Source organism: Sapajus apella, unplaced genomic scaffold, assembly GCF_009761245.1.
Source record: "Sapajus apella isolate SASKATOON/1434 unplaced genomic scaffold, GSC_monkey_1.0 scaffold2, whole genome shotgun sequence".
Taxonomy (NCBI): Eukaryota; Metazoa; Chordata; class Mammalia; order Primates; family Cebidae; genus Sapajus; species Sapajus apella.
Window position 1 is genome coordinate 69190682 of NW_022436942.1, and position 21833 is coordinate 69212514.

Consider the following 21833-nt stretch of genomic DNA (forward strand, 5'->3'; position numbering starts at 1 on the left):
GAGGCCTTCCAGGAAAAGGATTCAAAGGCCAGGGATTAGCAGGCCCAGGAGACTGCAGAGGGGACAGATATTGGAGCCTGGGACTGGGGTCCAAGGTCCAGGGCCTGATTGTTGATGGGACCAGAGACAGATGCGAAAGGAAGAGGAGTCCTTTGGGGTGAGCGGAGCTGGAGGGCCCCAGAGTCGCATCTTGGGGTACCATCCGGGAGTCGACACAAAGTGGGTCTGTGGTGATGGGGTGGGTGTTGCTGAATGAACGAATGAGCCAGACATAAGTCACTTAGGCACAAGAGGACGGAGGCTGAGGAGGGAGTCAAGAGGCTGCTTCCTGAGCCGTTGAGTGAGAACCTGCTGTGTCTCTGATTCCATGAAGAATATAGCCCAGTGGAGGGAACGCCCACTCAGCAAACTCATAGGTAACAGAAGATGACAGATGGCACTGAGAACTCTGAGAGGGACGCACGGGAGTTTGTAGTTGTGAACCTTGGGGCTGTCAGGGAACTAGGGAGACGAGGCCAGGCAACTGGTCATGGGCTGCTATCCAAAGGGCAGCCCACTTTTGGCCCAGAGAACATGCTTGTTCAAGGTCACTTTGAAGGGGGCAGAAGACAGGCCAGCCCTTGGCAGAGAGGGTGGTGAGAGTAGACAGCAGGGCCATCTCCTTGAGCTCTAGGGTGGAGGTAGTCAGGGAGGACTTCCCTGAGGAGGTGACGCTGGAGCTGAGGACAGAAGGATGTGTAAAAGTGTACATGGGGAAGTGCGAGGGAACAGCATATGCAGAGGCATCGCAGCTGTGCTTGTCAGAGACCAGAGGCGGATAGAGCCCTGACTTGTCTTCTTAAACCTTACAAATAAATATGATTTTCCTCTTGGCCTACAGCGGTGAAGACCGAATCAGCAGAAGTGGAGTGGTTAGTGGGGTCTGGGCTGGTGGGCATTCTCTGAGCCCTGAGACATAAAGGATTTCAGCTCCCCCTTCCTCCCATTCCTGCCCAAGTACCATCTGTTTCCAGGGAAGCAGGTGGAGGACCCCAGATGTCCCCTGCCCCCTGCTTTGGCAGTTGGCAACCCGTGAATATTTAGAAAGTGTGATTTTCAGTTCCTCAGTGCACCACTGGAGAAAGCAAACTTTAACTTTTTCCTCTTTTTTCTTCTTTGTTTTTTCAAGGCCAATTTAAAAAGAATCTTTTTTTTTTTTTTTTTTCTAGAACAAGCCACCGGCTATTACAGAAATAGTAAACAGGAGTCAGGGCTGGGGCACAAGTGGCCTGTTTTAATTAGAACATTAAAGTATTTTAATGCTTACACTTTATATTTCTGTGAACTTGATTATATAGCATTTTAAATACCTGTGAACATTTTAAGGACTCACAGCGATGAATTATTTGCAGGTTCTCAGGAAACTTCTATTTTAAAAGCAAATTGGTATCAGAGTGGCTGTGAAAGTTTTGTGGCAGCGGCAGTGCTGTATAATGAGGGGCCACGTGGCGGGCAGGCTGGCAGACGGCCCGCTGTGCCTGCTGTCACTTGGGCTCTGGGGTGCCCACCTTCTGGAGAGGCTGCTGCGGGGTGCGGGGGTTGGAGGGACCTCACCCCCCCTTCTCCAATTCCTCCTCTTCTCACCTCAGTGTAACCACATGGACCTCCTTCTTACTCTTTTTTTCTCTTGATATTTATTGGGCATCTACTGTGTGCCAGGCATTGTTCCAGGCACTGTGACAGAGCAGACAAAATCCCCTGCCTCTGTGGAGCTGACCTTCCAGTCTGGGGCACCAAAGAAAAAAATAAATGAGCATCATGATGGTAAAGATGGTGAAGGAAAGGAAAGCAGGGTAGAGGATGGGGAGGGAGGTGCTGTTTTTGATGGGGGGAATGAGGAAAGGTCTCTCTATGAGAAGACGGTCAAAGGCCTGAAGGACATGAGGGAGCAAGCCAGTGTGTGCTGGAATTAGCTCGTCCCGGCTCCGGAGAGCTGACTGCATCTCTTCCCAGCCCCATATTCAGTGACATTCCGTGGGGAGCTTGAAGTCAGCCAGGGCGGAAGTATGTACTCCACGGAAACTGGCAGGTGGCACAAGTCAGGGCTTACTCCTCAGAGAGCCTGTTGTTAACCATTTACCAGCACATATCTGAGCAGGCCACGCGGAGATCTGGGGGAGGGTTGGGAAGGGCGTTCCGGACATTCCCAGGTGTGGGAATGTGTTCAGAAGGGTTGAGGAATGTCCTGGAAGCCGGGGGATGGGACTGAGTGAGTGAAGGGGAGAGTGGAAGGAGATACGGCCACAGGAATTCCGTAGATACTTTTGGTCTCTGAAGTCCTCCAATCACTTCACTTCCCTCTGCCCCGAGTGCTCTTCCCCGTCTGGTTCCTTCGGTTCCCGTCTCCCCTAGAGAAGTGTTCCGGGACCATTTTTGCCACAGCACATCCTCCCCCTTTATTCTTACGTCAGCACTACTGGGTTCCCCTCCCCGCATTTGTTTCCATTTGTAGTTGGGCATTGGGCTGTTTCTTTAAGGTTGCAATCTGTCTCCCCCATTGGGGTGTAAGTTCACAAAGATCTCGTTCCCTGCCATCTCCCCATCTTCCAGCAAGAGCCCACATAGGGCAGATGCTTGATGCGTTATTGTCACGTTAGTGAATGCTGGTGGAGAGACTTCTGTACTTACTATTGGTTTGGGAAATGCCCTGAAGGGTATGAGATCAGGGATCAGGAACAAATGTAGCTGACGGAGAAGCCAGAGGCTCCCACCTGGTGCCCGGCCTGATCCAAGAGCATAATTCCTGGGTCCCTTTCTAGTTAACCTTGAAGCAACACAGTGGCAGGCTGAGGCCCCTCTGATGATGGTCATCGTAATTACCCCCACCAGCCACCAACCTGTCCGCCAGAAAGAGTATGCGCTCTGCTCTTGCTGAAGACTTTGGCCACTTAAATTAAATATTCGTATGATACCATGGCAGGCACTTGTAGTATCCCAGAGCAACGGATGTGAGTTCAGAACTTAAGACTGTCACTGATGGAGAAAGTACTTAGTTCACAGGCAGCTGGAACTGTGTAGCCTGAGGTCCATCAAAGAAGGAAACCTTTTCATCAAAAGAAACAGGTTTGGCTGACCTGATGCTTTCTTTGTCTAATGGTGAGAGCTTAGAACATATTGATTGAAGTGATCAGCATTTAGGCCTTTCATAGTTAATGAGGAACTGTCCAATTTATCTTAGAAACAATTGCTACCCAGGATCTTTAGTGAGGTGTGCAGTGTCTTTAAAAGAACGACACTTCGCATCACAGAGCTGGATGCAGACAGGGACAGGAAGAAGGCTCCTCATCGTATCAACCCTGTCTCCGAGGGTTTAAGTCTTGGCTCTGCCCCTCCCAGACATATACCCTTTGGCCACTTGTTTAGCATCTTGGAACCTCAGTTTCCTCTTCGGTAAAATGGGGCTGATGGAGTAGTTATCTCAGGGCATGGTTTGTGGTCTGTGAGGATTAAAAGTGATGAGGCACAGCTGGGTTCAGTGGTACATTCCTGTAGTCCCAGCTACTTGGGAGGCCGAGGCAAGAGGATCACTTGAGCCTAGGAGTTTGAGGTTAGCCAGAGCAACAGAGTGAGACCCAATCACTAAAAAAGAAAAAAAGTGATGATATGTGTAAAAATCTGAGAATGGTCCAAACATGGCACTCAAGAAATGTTACGCATTGCTATTTGAGCTCTCAAGTGACGTACTTTTTACAGCCTATGAAGCGGGAATGGACATTGTAAGTTACTCCACCATAACAAGGGACTTACTGAGGAAAATGCTGTGGGCTGGACATGGTGGCTCATTCCTGTAATCCCAGCACTCTGGGAGGCCAAGGCAGGTGGCTCACTTGAGGTCAGGAGTTTGTGACCAGCCTGGCCAACATGGTGAAACCTGGTTTCTACTAAAAATACACACACACACACACACACACACACACACTCTCTCTCTCTCTCTCTCTCTCTCTCTCTCTCTCTCTCTCTCTCTCTCTTAGCCAGTTGTGGTGGTGCGCACCTGTAATTCCAGCTACTCAGGGGGCTGAGGCCGGAGAATTGCTTGAACCTGGGGTGGGGAGGTTGCAGTGAGCCAAGATCACTTGACTGCACTCCAGCCCGGAAAACAGAGTGGGACTCCATCAGAAAGGAAAGAAAGAAAAAGAGAGAGAGAGAGAAAAGAAAGAAAAAAGAGAGAAAAGAAGGAAGGAAGAAAATGCTAAGAAGAAAGAGAGAGAAAGAAAGAAAGGGGAAAGAAAATAAATGCTATGAAGAAGTCACCAGAGTTGAAAGAAGAAGAAAGAAAGAAAGCAAGCTAAGAACAAAGAAAATAAATACTGTGAAGAAGAAGTCACCGGAGTTTTCTGGCCTGCCAACTGGTGGCTTCATCGTGATGCGATGCGTTTAACCAGCAGGTAACGCTGTTCCTTGAGAACACACCCAAGTGCTTTGCGCTTCACTTGGCTCACCGCAGCAGCGACCAATTTTTTTTTTTTAATTTTTTTATTTACTTTTTTTTTTTTATTTGCTTTTTTTTTTTTGGTCTTTTAATTCTGCAGCTACTAATTTGACTATTAATTAGAGAATGGTTTTCATTTCCACGTGTGGCTGTAGAGTGGACTTAGCCATAAGTTGTCTGTTCAGTCATTTCATCTTGTATCATCCAAGAGGACAGAGGCCTTTGTCTGCTGTCTCCTCAGTGCCTACACACACACACACACACACACACACACACACACACTCACACTCACATAGTAGATGTGTGATGGATATCTGTTGAATGAATGAAATTATATGCTCATATGGGTTTAAAAATGAAGGACTGAAAACTGAAGTTTGCCCCCAAACCTGCACACAAATGTTCTCAGCAATTTGAATAAAGCAAATGAATAAAGCAATTCTTTATTCATGAATTGCCAAAAAGTGGGAACACCCTAGATGTCCTTCACCAGGCTAGTGGTTCAATGGTGGCACCTCCACCCCCCGTGGAGCACTACTTAGCCATGAAAAGGAACAAGCTATTGCTCCGCTAACGACCTGGATGAAGCCTGAAGGAATTGTGCAGATGGAAAAAAGGCCATTTCAAAGGGGATTACATACCAAAGAATTCCACCTACGTAGCATTCCCAAAGACAAGGCTGGAGATCAGAGAATGGAATGGGAGTGGGGCCAGGGAGGAAATAGGCATGCTTATCAAAGGGCAGCATGAAGGCCTGGGGGAGATGAAATACTCTGTATCTTGACTGTATCAATGTCAGTATCCTGGTCCTACGATCACAGTGTTGAAAAATGTGACCCTTGGAGAAAATTGGATGAAGGTGGCAAGAGACCACCCTGTGTTCTTTCTCAAACTCCTGACCTCAAGCAATCCTCCCTTCTCAGCCTCCCAGAGCCCTAAGATTCCAGGCACGAGCCACCATGCCCGGCCTCTCTGTATTCTTTCTGCATGTGAATTGACAATTATCTCAAAATAAAAAGTTCAATTAAAAGAAAGAGTGAAGACTGAAAGCACTTCTTTAATTATTCAAAATGTAGCCGGCTGAATCCCTACGATTGACACGTTAACTTGAGTCTTCATAGCAGCCCTGGGGAGTAGATGGAGGCAAGGTCACCATTTTTCAGAGAAGGAAAAGGCTCAGAGAGGTTAAGGGACTTGTCTGAAGACACACAGCTGGCAAAGGGTAGAGACAGGACTTAGACCTGGGAGTGTCAGGCCCCGAGCCCTGACTGCTTTCCTCTAGACGTGTAACTCTGAGTGCCTGTGGCTTGGACACTGAGCTGGAGCAGGAAGCTCACCTGCCGTACATGGACACAGTATGTCTGACCGGGCAGCTGGGTGCCATGGTATCCCCTCTGACTGATCTGCAGTGGGGAGAGGTGGCGGAGAGTCACCTTTGGTTTCCCACTTGTCTGCTCCTGAGTGAGCTGCCGACCTCAGGAGTTATGACCCCTCCCCACTCCACTGCTCTTGCCTTATGCGGGGGTAGTGGTGTGCAGTGTTGAGTGGTATTATGACATTTTACAAGTGGGGAGACTGAGGCACAGGGCGAAGGGACCTGCAGGGTGTGCCGAGTGGAGACGCGGTCCTCCCTCGTGCCAGCATCCTGTGGTGATGATCACCGTCCCTTTGATTTGTCCTGTGCGGTTGCTATTCTCAGAGTATCTTCTGCCCTGTGACAGTGACCCAGGGCACAGGCCCTGGAGACCAAGTGCAGCAGCAGTGGGATCGAGGCTTTGCTTTGCAGATCACCAAACTCTGCGGCCTTAGGCAGCCGATTTCTCTTCAAGCCTCAGTTTCCCCATTTGAGAAATGGGGGAGTAATGGGGATTAAATAAGAAAACATATGCAGTAATACACTGTAGGGGACAAAAAACGCTGGCAGTGTCTGAGGCCTGTAATTGGGAGCCCTGGTCTGTCTGCCCTGAGGCCCGGGGCTCTGAGCTGAGCCGAGCAAAGCCTCCACCTCAGTTACCCTCCCTCTGTTAGCTCCAGGCCTGGGCTCTCCTGGACCCAAGTTCTGCTTGGCTGTCGGTTTCCTGAGCAGGACGGCATGTGTTGCAGTAGACCCAGAGGGCCTGGAAAGCCCTCTGCAGGAGGCAGCATCGAAGCTCAGAGCTGAAAGATGACTGGGCATTCCTAGGTTAATGGGAGGAAGTAGAGGGAAAGGCATTCCAGAGAGAGGGAACAGCAGGTACAAAGGCTCAGAGGTCAGAGAGTGCAGGTGCTTTCAGGGAACTGTAACCAGAGCATTCATGCTTAGCATTAAACAGGCAAAAAGCAGAACCTAGTCACTGTGGCACTGTGTCTCCTCTTCTGTTAAAACAGCACCAAGCAGTCTGGAGGCCTCTCGGGGGGCCTCGTGGCCAGATAAGGAGTTTGGACTTCATTTTGAAGGTGATGGGAGCCATGGAGGGTTCGGGGCAGAGGAGTGATACAGGGCTTTGTGTGAGGAAGGTGCCTCTGGCCGTCCTGTGGAGTGGAGGCGAGCAGAGGTGAGCTCCAAGTGGAGGCAGGGAGGCCAGGGAGGAGGCGGCTGCAGCATCTCAGTGAGCAGTCCCCAGTCCTGGAGCAGAGCTGCGGGAATGGGCTTAGATAGGAATGACCAGTTAGGGACATTTGTCAGTGCCAATTGATGAGCTTTCCGTGCGGCCAGATAAGGAAGCATCTCAGGTGAGCGAGGTTTCTGTCTTAGGTGATGTGCTGGCCAGAAAGGGGGCCAATCCCTTTACCTCTTTTTTTTTTGTTTTTTTGGGATGGAGTCTCTGGCTCTGGAGTGTAGTGGCTTGATCTTGGCTCATGTAACCGCTGCCTCTTGGGTTCCAGTGATTCTCTTGCCTTAGCCTCCTGAGTAGCTGAGGTTACAGGCATGTGCCACCACACCTGACTAATTTTTGTATTTTTAGTAGAGATGGGGTTTCACCATGTTGGCCAGGCTGGTCTCAAACTCCTGATCTCAGGTGATTCACCAGCCTCAGCCTCCCAAAGTGCTGGGATTACAGGTGTGGGCCGCCGTGCCGAGCCTGCAATCCCTTTACTTCTGTATTCCATGGTCTCATCTGTAAGACGGGTGATTTCCACCTCCCCCATCTCAGCATCTTTTCCCTCGGTGAAGGTCAAATGATATCCTCCCTGAGCCCACGCCTTGCAGTGAACCACAAAAAATCCCAAACCCCACCCAGAGGCCCCTTGTATTAAAGATACAAACTCCCTTATTTTGTCTGGTGGTTTTTCAAATGTGCCACCACCCATCAGCTAAACGGAGATGCTGCTTCTCTCTCTCTCTCTCTCTCTCTCTCTCTCTCTCTTTCATTGTAAAAACCTGGAGAGGCACTGAGAATCAATGCCATCACCAAACAGCAGGTTCTAAGCAAGCACAAGCCAGCATTGATGGAGCACCTTCCGTGTGCCGAGGCTCCCCTGTGTGTTACCTCCTGGATCTTCTGGGTTGAGGCCATGGGGGAGTGAAATCTGACAGAGTAGAGTTTGTGCCCGGCTGCGCTGCATCCACACTACATGGGACCTTGGGTGAGGAACTTCAGCCACTCTCAGCCTCAGTTTGCATATCTGTGTGCACCATGTGTGAGGGGTCACCCATTGGACTCACCCAAAAGGTGGCTAAAGGAGTGAGCGTGCCCACTCCAGCCAGGGCCAGCCGAGCAGGTGCCATGGACTTGGTAAAAGACAATCTTGGACTTGGCCCCGGGAGGTTGGCCTCATTGTTCCTGTTTGTGGAGGGAAGTAAGATCCGAAGCTCCAAAGCTGCCAGGGTAGACTTCCTGACTCAGCCGTGCCCTTTCCACAAAGACGTGGAGGAGGCGCAGCTGGGGTCACCGCTGGCTGAGGTCAAGCGCAACGGGGCAGGCTTCACTCCTCCCTGTGCAGCCCCTGAGAAAAGAAAGAAACTCAATCTGGCCACCGAGGGCTACAGGATTGGGCCACCTCATCCCAGTTGCCCAACTGATGGGGCCGACTTAGGCACTTTTTATAGAACACCATATTCCTTTTTTTTTTTTTTGAGATGGAGTCTTGTTCTTGTTGCCCAGAGTGGAGTGCAATGGCACGATCTCGGCTCACCGCAAACTCCACCTCCCGCTTCAAGCAATTCTCCTGCCTCAGCCTTCCAAGTAGCTGGGATTACAGGCATGCGCCACCAAGCCCGGCTAATTTTGTATTTTTAGTAGAGACGGGGTTTCTCCATGTTGGTCAGGCTGGTCTTGAACTCCTCAGGTGATCTGCCTGCCTCGGCCTCCCAAAGTGCTGAGGTTACAGGCGTGGGCCACTGCGCCCAGCCTGTATTCCTTTCTGAGGACCCTTGTAACAAATTGCCACCGACTAAGGGGACTTAAAACAGTAGAAATTTGTCCTCTTGTGGCTCTGAAGTCCAGAAGTCCGAGATCAAGGTGTCTGCAGGACTGTGCTCCCGCCGCGGACTCCCGGGGAGGTCCCTCCTCACCTCCCCCAGCCTCTGGTGGCCGCCGGCCCTGCCTGGCGTTCCCTGGCTTGTGGCTGCGACACTCTGGTCTTGCCTCCATCACTACATGATGGTCTTATCTTTGCATCTGTCTCTTTTTATAAGGACAAGAGTCACTAGATTTAGGGCCACCGTAATCTGTTATGCTGTCATCTTAATATAACTGATTAAATCCGCCTGCTTTGGCCTCCCAAGGTGCTGGGACTGCGGGCGTGAGCCACTGCTCCCAGCCAAGCTCCAACAGATTTAAGTTTTCTGCCCAAGGCCACGCAGTCAGAACGTAGTGGAGCTGAGATTCAAATGCAGGTACATCCACCTCCATGTCTCCCTCAGGCTCCCCTGTGCCTCAGTTTCCCCATCTGGAAAATGACACCTGCTTTAGGTTCCCAGCTTAGATGACCCCCACTCCAGCAGAGCTGTGCTGAGTGTTCCGAAAACACCAGCTCGCCCAGGAGGGTGGCTTAGCTCCCGTGTCTCCTGCCCCTCACACCACGGCAACTTGAGATTTTTACAGACGGGAACTGTGTGTGGGGCGGTGAGCAAGTGAGTGCGTGTGTTTGCAACAAATATTTTATAATAGACAAGCCTCGTCTGCCACTTCTAAAAGTAGTGGGGAAAAAAAACCCACTTTGAGAAAGTAAAAATAACCCAATGCCTGAGTCACTGAAGTCACTGAACTCAGCCGGAAGCGGCTGCTCCAAGCTGAACTGACTGCTTCAGCTCACCCGGGGCAGCAGGGCTGGGGCCAGAAATTTAACAGGGGTGGGGGGGATGATCACCTGAGCTTTTCGGGGGAAGTCCCGGTGGTTCGTTTGTGGGTGAAGCGCCTGTCGCTCTTCCTTTTATTTTCAGCTGCAGGATGAAATGGCTCCCTGAAAGCCTCTGTCTTCTTTCTCTTTTAAAAGTGACTTGACAATTGATAATTTTGCCCTGGTGACGGACACCTTAGAGCTTTTATTTCTTGGAGGCCAAACATTGATGTTGTGTGAAATGGGAGCTTGGCGGAGCCTTTGTGCAGATCTCAGGCTTCCTGAAAAATTTATTTACTGTGGCTGTGATCCGCAGGAGCGAATTGATGTTTATCTATAGTCGTCCGCGCCAGCAAGGAGGGCAAAAATGCATAACTGCACTTTCTTCAGAAGCCTTGCGAGGCTGTTTAAATAAGTATCTAATAGTGAACTTTCAATAGCAGGCAGGCAGTTTGATGGACAGGGGACAGTGTATTATTAACCATAAGCAGGCTTAAATCTTTCCCCCACATTTTAGAGGAAGCTTTATAACCTTCTGGCCGAGGAATTCATGAGAACCAGGTATTTGAAGCTAAGCAAAAATTATCCTGGCCGTTCCCGTGGTGGAATCGATCACTCCGAGAGCCGCATGAAGGAGGGGAACAGAGGCTGCGGCTGGGCCTGGCGTGAGCCGCGCTGGCTGCCTCATTGTGGCGGAGGGGCAGAAGAAGTGGACAGGGACCAGGAGCGGGCAGAGGGGGGCAGAGGTCATGCTGGGAGCCTGGTTCTCCTGCCAGGTAAGTAACTTGTGCTGTCACCTGAGCTTGGGCACTGGGATCAGGGACCTGTGTCTTCCCTATGTGCCCCGGCTGCAACAGCACCTGGCCTTTGGTGGCATCCACCTTTTTTCTTTGAGACAGGGTCTTGCTTGGTTGCCCCGGCTAAATGCAGTGGTGTAATTCTGGCTCACTGCAGCCTCAACCCCTTAGGCTCAAAGGATCCTCCCACCTCAGGCTCCCCAGTATCTGGGACTGCAGGCCTGTGCCACCATTCCTGGCTTTTTTTTTTTTTTTTGGCTGGGGGACGATAGGGGGTCTCACTGCCCAGGCTGGTCTCCTACGCCTGGGCTCAAGTGATCCTTCCATCTCAGCCTCCCCAAGTGCTAAGAAGACAGGCGTGAGCCACCGCAACTCCTGCACCCACCCTTTCAGCAGTGGAAGTGATTTATGTGATACTGGTCAATCCCGGCCTGTCTTGCTCATTGGCCTGAAGTTTTGTGCAGCCTGGAGGCTGTCTTATTTAACCAGAGAGGTGCTCTTGATCCCTGGAAAGGCAGACTGGCTTGGTTATAGAATTGTCCCCTGGCCCCTACCTCACTGTCATCACCATGGGAGTCCTGCAGCCTTCAGTGTCTGCCTCCCTCTGTTTAGGGGGCCAGCCGCAAGCACCCAGGGACTCATCACCTTCACCGCAGTCTGCCCAGCACCAGATACCCCATAGCTTTTCTTATGCTGTTTATTGAATGACGAGCTATGCGTTTTCCTGGGGTGGGAACAGCTGTGGTTAAGAGCATTAAGATGGCCAGGCGTGGTGGCTCCCTAGAACTTTAGGAGACAGAGGCAGGCACATTACTTGAACTCAGGGGTTCAAGGCCAGCCTGGGCAACCTGGTAAAACCCCGTCTCTACAAAAAATGGAAAAATTAGCGGAGTGGGGTGGCACACACTTGTAGTCCCCACTACTCAGGAGGCTGAGGTGGGTGGATTGCGTGGTCCCAGGAGGTTGAGGCTGCAGCGAGCTGTGATTGCACCACTGCACTCCAGCCTAGGCCACAGAGTGAGACCCCATCTCAAAAAACAAAAAGGGTGAAGGTTAAATACTCTTAGTATCAAATTCCTGTCGCTTGTTACCCACTGTGTGCTTAGCCAAGTGGCCTCCCTTCTCTGAATCTATTTCCTGGTCTAATGAGGTAAGGAGGGAAATGACTTTACCATTTGAAGTCTCAGTTTCCTCATTTGTAAAGTAAATATAACAGTCCTCCCCCCTCGAGGGCTGCCGTGAGGGGGAGATGAGCATGTGCAGATGGAGGACTCAGTGTGAGTGACAGCTGTTCTTATTCAAATTGTATTGATCAATATTACCATTGCTACCATCACTACTTTTTCTCTCCATGACGTAGAAGGAAACTCCCAGCCTCCATTTTGTCTGCTTCAGACACTGTCACCCCTTTCAATGTCTCAAAGCCAGAATGGCGACCACGCTGGGTGCCGTGCAGGGGCAGGAAATGCTGAACGTGAGTCCCTGCAGACAGTGGTTGCTCTCATGCATCTGCTCCGTGCAGGAGCCGTGAGCTGCCCCCGGAGCCCAGGCCCCGTGCGAGTATGAGCCTCCTCAAGCAAGGGCTCCAAGGCCGAGAGGGTCAGCAGTGACGCTGGGACAAGAGGGAGTGCCGGGGGCTCAGCCAGTGGCTCGTGGATGAGTGATGGTTCCAGGATTAAGTTGGCCACTGCACCCCCATCAGCAGGGAGAACCAAGGGCTACCTGGTGCTCAGAGCAGGTGTCATCACCAGAGCCTGGTCCACATTCTTGCAGCAGCTGGGAGAGAACAAATGGAGCCCTCTGGTGGGGGTGAGTGGGAATCAGACCATGGTGGGCTCAAGTTCCCTACCTGCCCGGGCTGAGGTTCTTTGTCTACCCCGGGCTGTTCAGTCCCCCGAACCCTCATATCTTTTCTTTTTATTCTCCCAGAAGCCAGTTGGGTTTACCCAAATTATCGTCACCGTCACCATGGAGCCACATGGGAGCCCGGGTCCTGTGCTGGGTGCTCCCCGCGTGAAATCTCAGGAGCTTTTATGACTTACACCCATTTTCCAGAAGAGGAAACTGAGGCTCACAGAGGCAAAGTCACTTCCCTGAGGCCCCACAGCGTAACCATGATCTGTCCCTCTTCTCTGATGCTTCACATCCCCACTTCCCAGCCCAGCGGTGCCTCCAGCCTCCTCTTTCCCTCCAGAAAGCAAGGCCAGCTCAGCTGTGGGGTGGGCTTGTGAGTGGAGCTGGAATTGTTCAGGAGATCTGGCCTGAAGAAGTTGGGGATGTGTAATCCCAGCACTTTGGGAGGCCTAGGCAGGTGGATCACTTGAGGTCAGGAGTTCGAGACTGGCGTGGCCAGCATGGTGAAACCCCATCTCTACTGAAAATACCAAAATTAGCTCGGCATGGTGGCACACAACTGTAATCCCAACTACTCAGGAGGCTGAGGTAGGAGAGTCGCATGAACCTGGGAGGCAGAGGTTGCAGTGAACTGAGATCGCAATATTGTACTCTAGCCTGGATGACAATGAGACTCCATCTCAAAAAATAAATAAATAAATAAATAAATAAATAAATAAATAAATAAATAAATAAAAGAGGTTGGGAGGCAGCTAAGATCTTGGCCTCAGAGGGTGAGTCCCTGTTGTCAAGATAAAAAGTATGAAATCTTAAAAGCAGAGCCTTGCCAACACATCGAACAGAGCCCGGCACCCCCGGCCGTTCTGCACTGGGCACCTGACCCCTTCTCATGCTTCTGATGGGAGCTCTGGTCCAGATACACCCATGAAGGTGACTTGGGGCCCTCGAATGTGTGTGTGTTACCTGAGACCACCAGGTGTGACTTGGAGTGAAGACCCACATTGTTCTGGGCTCAGGTCCTGAGATGCCTGTCTTCGGGTGACGAACCCCATCTCCCACTGCTTCCTGTTCAGTTTTGGGAAGTGTTTTAGGAAATGACATGACGTTCACCTACTTGTCCCCAAGCCCTCCATCTCCAGACAGCAGCATGGGGAGGTGGGGAGGAAGCAGAGGAGCCGGGGTCTTTCTTTTGGGCTTTATTTATTAGTAGCAAACTAATGTGAGAGCTTAGAGGAAGGCACCAGCAGCAGAGGGAGCTTAAAATGATATTAATCACAGCAGCAATAACTCATACATATTCATGTGCCTACCCTGGGCCAGATCTGGGGAGCTTCTAGATAAATAAGATGGGCTCCTGCTCTCAGGCGGGTCACCGTGGTGAGAAGACCACCCATGACTGCACAAGCCGGCATTTTCCCACAGCAGCGGGTCCCACGCGGCAGGCATTCAGTCAGGAGCCAGGGAGGAGCCGCAAGGAGACTGCAGTGAGTTTGCCAGGCAGGGGATCAGGGTGGCTATCTTGTACCTGGGAACAGCATCGGGCACCAGGAACAGTGTGGGCATTGGCACAGAGAACCCAGGCTCAGGGTGTGCGAGTCATTTTGCTGGGATTGAGGTGAGCTTGGAGTGGTCGTTGAATGTCAGATCAGACAAGGTCCCCAGGCCACGGCATGAAGTTTCGACTTTTCTCTGAGGCTCAGAGTAAGGATTTGAGGTGTTTAATTCTAAGAGCTACAGGAAGATGCTTGAAGGGTGGAAGCTGGGGACAATAGTGACAGGATCCACTTACTTTTTGCAAAGAAGTCTTGGGCCACCACGGAGAGGAAGGTCATGGGGGTTAGAGCAGTCGGGGGCTGGGCACAGTGGCTCCTGTAATCCCAGCACTTTGGGAGGCCAAGGCGGGTGGATCACCTGAGGTCAGGAGTTTGAGACCAGCCTGGCCAACATGGCAAAACTCCATCTCTACTAAAAATTTAAAAATTAGCTGCGCATGGTGGCGGGCACCTGTAATCCCAGCTATTCAGGAGGCTGAGGCAGGAGAATTCTCAAACCCAGAAGGTAGAGGTTGCAGTGGGCCGAAGTCGTGCCACTGCCCTCCAGCCTGGGTGACAGAGTGAGACTCTATCTCAAAGAAAAAAAGAACAGGGTGGGGGGACCGGGCGGAGCTGCTGCAGTCATTGGCCTTGGCATCAGGGCTTCCCAGGTGCAGGCCAAGGAGGGACCTTTCAAAGTAGACTCGTGTCTCTGGAGGGAGCCCGCCGAGCCTGCTGTGAGCTGCCTTGCCTGCATTTCTTCTTTCCATCCCACATCTTGGTGCTCGGGGACTGCACAGCCCCATTTGACAATATGGTGACATGTTAACAGTGGGGAAGGGCAGGAGGGGGCCTAGACCTCCAGCCCCGGAGCAGGTCTGACATGAGCAGGGAGCCAACGTCGCCTCCTGTCTCTAGCGAGGACTCACTTTGGTCTCCTGATTCCCTGTCTGTTCGTGAGTCCAGAGGAGGAAGGCAGTGAGCCACGCTGGCAGGACTTGGCCTCGGCTGGCACGAGCTGGGTATTCATGTATTCACGCACTAAGCAGCCGCCCGTGGGGCTCACGCCATGCCTGATGCCAGGGAAAGGGGGAGCACCGCAGACAGGGACGGCCAGGAGCGCAGCGCAGAGAGCCAGCCTGAGAAGAGCTGTCCCCGAGCAGGAGCCGGGGGCCTCCGGAGTGAAGAGAGGTGCTCAGTATAGCCTGGAAGGCCCAGGAAGCCTCCCGGAGGAGGCCGCCTGCATCCTGTGCTCAGTGAAGGCAGGAACTGGGCTGCCCCCCTCAACACGGGATCCCAGATGCTCAGCAGCGTGGAAGGAAGTGACTGGAAGCTCAGACCTGAAGGGCAACCAGGTCCAGCTCCAGCAGAGGCGGGCACCTGTGTTCAAGGTGGAGGAAACGTCCTGGCCACAGGCTCGGAGGTGGGCTTTGCGTAAATCACTGTGCAGAGGGCCTGGGACCTCCCGGGGGAGCAGGGAGTGGCGGAAGCTGAGGCTGGAGGCAGTGCTGCATTTCGGGTCTAGGCCTCAGAGCTCGTAAAAATAGCTCGCTGCTTTCTTAAACCGTTATGTGGTTTCTCCTCTTCCTTCATTCCTTGCCAAGCCCGGAAAGCCAGGTTCGGTCACTGCTGGGAGGTATGAGGTGAGACTCGGGTTTGCAGGCAGGGCAAGTTGTGGGAAGGTGGGGGCGGCCCCCTATTTGCTGGGGGCAGACCTGCCATTTGAAAGCCACCTTCCTCGTGTATAGCGCTCACATGGGAGAACAGGAGTGGACCTGTAGGGATCCTGGGTGGGGCGAGACAGAGTCTCAGGGGAAGTTGGGGGACGTCTCTGCCGGATTTGGGGCTCCCCAGTCTCTCTGATCACCTATCGGGTTGATCGGGCACCAAAACTGGAGCCCATCCTGCAGGGGTGGTATCAAATCAGACCCAGGTGGCCTGGGTCAGTGCCCATCATGCAGAGTGACCCTCTGTCCCCTCCATGCCCAGCGAGGCCAATGGGCAGCTAGGAGGCGAGGTACCGTCTGGCTCGATAGAGAGCCAAAGAGGTAATGCTAATGTCTTTTAAAATTAGAATGAAAATGTTTATTGCAGAGCAGAACCTGCGTCAGCTCAGAGTCCTGTGGGAAGGGAACGGCTTTATCGCAGCCTTTCATTTTTATTTTTGCACATTTGCTTTTTATTTGCCGGTGGTGCTGCTGACGGGCCCTCGGAGTGGGTCTGTGTCTGGACACTTCTGGGAGCCTTGGACGGCTCCGGAGAGGGAGCAGGAGCTGCCAGGGTGAGTGTGAGGGCCCACCAGGGGTTCAGAGGACTTGGGGGATGTGAGAGCAGGAAGCTGTGACTGTGTATGTATGTGTGTCCTTGGGCCCGTGTGTCCTTGTGTCCAAGTGTGTGTCCAGCCCGATGTATGCGTGGCACGTGTGGCTTTCCATGTGTCTTTCTCTGTGTGCATGGTGGCTGTGAGAGCCGTCCATGCGTGAGATTGAGCGTGGATCTCTGCCTGTCTCTGTATGCACTCATGAGTTGTGTGTGTGTCTTTGTTGTCGGAGGTGGCCATGGGTGTGGCTGGGTGTGGGTCTTGGCCCTCTCTGTCTGTTTGTGTGGATGTGTGTGTGCATCTTAGGGAGACACGTGGGTGTGTGACTGGTGGCTCTTTGTGGGTGCAGACATCCATGTGTGCAAGTCAGAGGGGTATGCATGTGTATGTGAGTAAGCATGAGTGTGCACACACTGTGTGTGTGAATTGTATCATTTGAACATGTGAGCTTGCATGGAGGAAGGTGTCACGTGGCAGAGAGTTGTGTGCATGTAATTGCATGTGTGTGCTGCATATGAGAACGTGTGGACTGAGCACACCTTGCACAGGAGGGCGTGAGCAGTGCTCGGTGTTGGAGCACATGTGTGAGCATGTATGTGAGCGCCTATTGCATGCATTGCATATGCACACACATGTGGGGCGCTTCCATCTTGCATGGGGGAGTTCCCAGCAGAGCCCTCCCGGGCAGCTCAGCATGCCACCAAGGAGGTCACTGTCAACTCCTAGCCTCTCGCCTCGGCCCCAACTCCAGTCAGAGCCTGGAAAACCCTCCCCAGTCCCTCTGAGGGCTGTGGCCATTTTTAACCCAGCCTATTTGAACCAAGATGGTTTTGTCGAGATTTGCCTTCTGTAGCTTGGGCTATAAAAACAATGGGTGTTTTGTTTTTGGAAGGGGTGTTGCTTTCTAAAATCAAAAGACTTTGTGATACGAATGTGCTTTTTCAAGGTGCACCCACCCCTTGTGATGAGGACCCCTGGTTAACAGAGGTCAGTCCGGCCCAGGAGAGGCTGCTGCCCCATGATTGGTTTCCGGGATCCACCTTCCAGGAAGGCTGCCCCAGCTGGGTGGTGAGGGACTCTGGCCACAGCCCTGGAGATTGTCACCGTCCCCCAGATAGCCACACCGCAGCAGCCCTGCGCCCTGCCACCTGCAGGCATGACCCCCTCCAGCCGCTTCTCGGGCTAGAAAAGCCATGCCTTGCAGGGAACCTGGTGGCTGCCAGGCTGCTCCACGGAGCCAGGGGAACCTCCTTTTGATCTCTGTCCCCATCAGGCTCACTGTCCCTTCACTGGGATTTGTCATGCTATGGTATCACCCTCTGCAGATCCAATGGCTGGGTGGGTGAGTAGGTTGGGAGAGTCACATCTCACAAAATAGAAACCGGGTACTCTGCAGAATAGAATATGGTGGCGCCAGTGCGAGATGCGTATCTGGAGCCTGGCTTTGAATGCTGTGTGGCCTTGGGTGTGCTGCCGAGCTTCTCTGAGCCTTAGTATTCCCGCCTGTAAATACTGGCAGTGCCAGGCTCAGGGCTGTCTCTTACTTGTTATCTTGGGGTCTTTCTGGAACGTGGCAGACTTCCATGGGCCAGATTGGTTCAGTGTGTCCTAGCTATGTGTGGTATCAGGCAGGTCACTTTATCTGTGCCTCAGTTTCATTACCTGCAATATCAGGCTAAATACAGTACCAGCTTCATGGGGACGTTGTGAGGGTTAAATTTCTTACCTTACATAAAAGGTTACAGTAAGTACTATAGAGCAGGAGCATTATTGTTATTTCTGGAATGCCTGAACTCAGATTAAAACATCCCGTCGGCACGCAATATCCTCTTTTTTTAAAATCACACAATGAGTAACCCACTCTTTCTGCAGCCTTGCCCGCCGTGTGCTGCTGTCAGGCAGCTGCTGTGTGCCAGGCATCTGGTTGGGCATGCCTGAGGCATCGTGGCATGGGTTATGGGGTGGGCATCTAGCGTGGGTGGGCCACACCAAATGCTGTGCCTGTCTCTCCTCCAACACTCTGGCAAGGCGGGCAGGGACTCAGGTTAAGTCACCCTGGGCATCAGCCAGGGGTGGGAGCCAGTCGGCAAGGAAGCCACCTGGCAGCTCTCCCTCCGAGGGCGGATCTAGCAAGCTCGGGCTTGTGGTGGCTGTGGGCACCCAAGACTGTTGAGCACTTGTCCAAAGCCGACTCCATCTGAGCGTTGGTGGCAGACAGCTGAGAGGAGAGTGGCATGAGATTTCCCCTGAGCCTGGCACCACACTGTGCCCTGAGCCCACCCCACCTCAAACCATGTCATGGACATGTTGACGACGAAATACTCAGGCTCGCTCAGTGAGGCCCTCTGCCTGGGCCAGGCCATGTGCTAGAACAGCCTGCGTACATGATCTCATCTAGTCTTCGCAGAAACCCCTAAAGTAAATCCTTATTCCTATTTTATGGCGAGAAAGCTGAGGCTTGGAGACATTTTGGAGTCTTCCAAATATGTAGAAGTCCTAGTTCTTCCAGTTGCTGAGTGACTTCAGGGCAGCTCCTTAACCTCTCTGAGCCTCTGTTTACTCACTTTGTAGCACGTAGCAAAGATTCGGTGAGACAGTGTAGCTAAAACACTGAGCCTGGCAGTTTGCACAGTAAGTGATCCCCAGAAAAGGCTGTTATTGTTATTACTATTGTTGTTTTGACTTTTTGCAAAGTGATATTCCTTGCCAGTTTAACAGGGCTACCAGCAAGATTTGAAGTGGATGCCTTGATGTCTACAGACAGGGGTTATTTTAGGAAGAAAACACTTTATTATGATTAGCAACAGATAAGTTTGTAAGTTTCCTGCCTAGAGGAAACACTCCTCTTCTCTAGATGGTCTTATTGGATGGGGGTGAAGCTTCTTCTGTTTCATGGATTTTTGCCTCTGGACCCAGACCTCACTCATTTGGATGCTTTGAGCAACAGGTCTAGTGTATAGTGGATGCTCAGCCAGTGCTTGTTTGATGAGTGGGTGAGCAGTGTACCGTGCTCGCTGTGGCTAACGGGTGACTGGGTCCAGGCACAACCGGGCAGTTTCCCATGAACAGGGTGCCTGATGGAATGATCTCCCCTTTGCAGAGGTGTTCCTGGGTGCTGGGAACATCCCTTGGAGTCAGTCACTTAACTGTGAGTGTGATGGCCAGAGATAAAGTTGCTGGCAGGAAACTGAGATGCTATCTTCCAACTCGAAGACCAGGGAATGGGTTAGAGGCAATGGTTATGACTTTGACAGACAGGCGTACGTCAACTGTAAGGGAAGCTTCATTCATTCATTCATTCTTTCAGTAAACATTTCTGTGCTCAGTGCTGGGATGCAGGGAGATGCCCTGTTGGGGCCGAGTGAAAGAAGAGAACTAGTTGCTGCATGAATCTCAAATAGACTTTTTAGGGACTTTGTCACACTTGGGGAGGATCTGGGGCTGCTGTCTACTATAATGAGCAGGACTCTTACAGATCTATCTGAGAGGAACTTACCTGGAGTCAGCTTAAAGAAAAGAAGATTTTTTATTGGCTCATGTGACCTGAAAGGGTCAGGTGTCCAGCTTCAGGTATGGCTGTATCCAGCTACTCAAATGATGTTATCTCATCCTACTCAGATCCTGGCTCAGCTTTCCCCTGTATGGGTGGGCTTTGTTCTGAGCCAGGATTCTCCCCTGGCAGCTCTGTTTCACCATCTTGGCATCTCCTAGGGAGAGAAAGCACCTCTTTCCCAGGCTTCAGCAAACGTCCCAGGATTCCCCCTGATTGGACCAACTTGTGTCCACGCACTTGCCCAAGCCCTTCTGACCATCTGGAATGTCTCTCTTACCTAACCCTAACCTACTTGCGCCTCCAGTCCTGCCTAAGCGCCATGGCTACTGCTGAGTGTCTCTTCTCTTTCTGTCTTTATTGTCGTCTGCATTTTCTCTCTCGTGGGGCACAGTCATCTTTTTTGTGTCTTCTGTCTAATTCCAGCATGTCCTGGCTGCACCATCTTCGTGTCAGGTAAACTAGGGCTCTTCATAGGCCAGAGCTGCCTTTTTCTGCCTTTCTCCCTTCCCCCTTACATAGTATGAAAAACAGGATTGGTGCCGACTTCATGCTTGTTGATGGATTTGGGGCGTTAAGAAGGATTTAATCAAGAAGCCAAATCTCAGCATGGCTCATAGGAGGTTTGTGGGCTAACAGAGGCCAAAGAGAAGCCCAGGAAGCATCTTCTGAACCCTATAATTTGCAGAGGTCCCAAAGCCTTGGACAGTCGCACTGACCAGGCGGGGAGGTAGGAAAGGAGGAAGGGCCTGATTCAGAAGCCAGGCTTCCCTGGTTCAAATCCCAGCTCTTCACCCTTCTGGCTGTGTGATGCAGGGCAAGTTGCTTTACCTCTTTGTGGCCCTGGTTCCTCGTCCATAAAATGAGATAATTCACACAACATATGGAAAGAAAGGACCTGGCACGCAGTGCGGACTGCTGGCCATGATCATTACTGCTGGGCTGTTTTCAGAGCCACCAGGCCAGAAGAGGGGTTAGAAAGTTCGCTCCTGGTCACCAGAGGAGGAGACAGCAGCCATTGAGCTTCAGAGACACCTACAAGTTCACGGAGCACCAAGAGTCGGATCGGCCCCATCAGGTGACCTTGACTCCTTTCGGGACTGCCTGGGCACACAGGCCGCTGTGGCTCTCAGAGAATGTGGATGCTTCTTTTGAAGAAAGGACAGAGGTAGGGAGGGGACCCTGTGGCTCCCATACTGGATGAATGGGACGTGAGTCTTGGTGGTTCTACCCGAAACGCTCTGCTTCCCCCGTCGGGTTTTTCCAGCTGTGTCTTCTAACTGTTCTCCTCTAAGGAGCTGTCCTTGGCTGATCCATCCAGGGACCCAGGCTCATTGCTGTCCCCAGAACTGACTTGGGGGCCACAATAAGGATCGGGGCCCTGCGTTGGGGAGGGTGCCACTGCCCCATTCCCTGGGCCAGTATGTGTCCTTCACTGCTCCTGGTGCGAAGATGTATGGCCTGGCTCTCCCCAGGCAGTCTTATTTATTTCTGCCTCTTCAGAAATATTTGGGGGTGATTAAAAGGAAATATTCTTTTAGCTGTAATGAAATGGGATTTGGGGGTTTTGGAATGATCAACCGTGGCCTCGGGGGCCTGACGCTGGTTGATTTGATCACTGAGTTGATAGGCAATGGCCATTGATTTCTGTTCGCCTCCTCCCAGGAAGGGGCTGACGGAAGAGGTGACTCAGCAAAGGGGAGATGTTTTGAAATTCAGGAGAGGGCTGCTGGGGGAAACTGGGAAGCTGCGTGTGTGTGTGTGTGTGTGTGTACACATGTGCTCTGCACGCCTCTCCAGGACTTAGAACCCACACCCCATGGGAGATGGGGACTGTAGATTGCTTCCTCTCAGCTGTCTTTCCCAGAAGTATCGGGAGAAGAGCTGGGACTTGGGAGCCACACAGACCTGGGTTTGAAGCCTACATCTGTCACTTCCCAGCTGGGTGGTAACCATCTATCACTTCCCAGCTAGGTGGTAGCCTTGTGTAAGTGGCTTCACCTCTCTGTAACTCAGTTTCCTTGTCTGTAAAGTGATCAACAATAATACC

At 51.9% G+C, this 21833-nt stretch overlaps 1 protein-coding gene across 5 annotated transcripts in view; it reads left to right on the plus strand.

Moving 5' to 3' along the window:
• CUX2 (cut like homeobox 2) overlaps positions 1-21833 on the plus strand; it is a 320706-nt gene that overhangs the window by 48539 nt on the left and 250334 nt on the right. The window contains exon 1 of one of the 5 annotated variants that reach the window (XM_032239535.1): positions 14488-16194. The exons of the other annotated variants lie outside the window; for them this stretch is intronic. The gene's annotated coding sequence lies outside the window, so the exon portion shown is untranslated. Of the gene's footprint in view, positions 1-14487; positions 16195-21833 lie in introns of those variants that run through there. 5 annotated transcript variants of the gene reach the window in all.